Here is a 433-nt window from a genome sequence, read left to right on the forward strand (position 1 = left end):
CATGGTCATTCATTGTACTCCATAAAACATCTTCAAAATGGTACACTTGATAACTTTTCGTCTGCCTTCTGCGTGCAGTCTGTGCTTCCCATCCCCGAGAAAGCTGCAACACTATAGCCATGGACTATATATTCTTGCCTAATTGAGTAACGCACTTGTTGTTCCAGAACTCGTACTATCTCCAACCACAAAAAGCTCACGTTAACAAAAACTTCCTTCTTGGAATATCTGCAGTGCGATATCTGACGCCATATACTTTAAACATTCAAGAGAGTCTAAAACTTTTCTTGGCGAGGAACTGCAATGAACCAAACGCGACTCAGCCACAAAGTCGGTAAGACGAAAGTGAGATCTGAAGGAGAAAGTCAGATGGAAATGGATATCGTACCAGCCAAACCTCAACTCTTGTACGCTGTTATAGAAATCCGTAGAC

At 42.0% G+C, this 433-nt stretch overlaps 1 protein-coding gene across 1 annotated transcript in view; it reads left to right on the forward strand.

Moving 5' to 3' along the window:
- The window catches only part of LOC119587910, a gene marked incomplete in the record, with an annotated part of 79429 nt that overhangs the window by 789 nt on the left and 78207 nt on the right, over positions 1–433 (forward strand).

The sequence above is a fragment of the Penaeus monodon genome, chromosome 23, assembly GCF_015228065.2.
Source record: "Penaeus monodon isolate SGIC_2016 chromosome 23, NSTDA_Pmon_1, whole genome shotgun sequence".
Lineage (NCBI taxonomy): Eukaryota > Metazoa > Arthropoda > Malacostraca > Decapoda > Penaeidae > Penaeus > Penaeus monodon.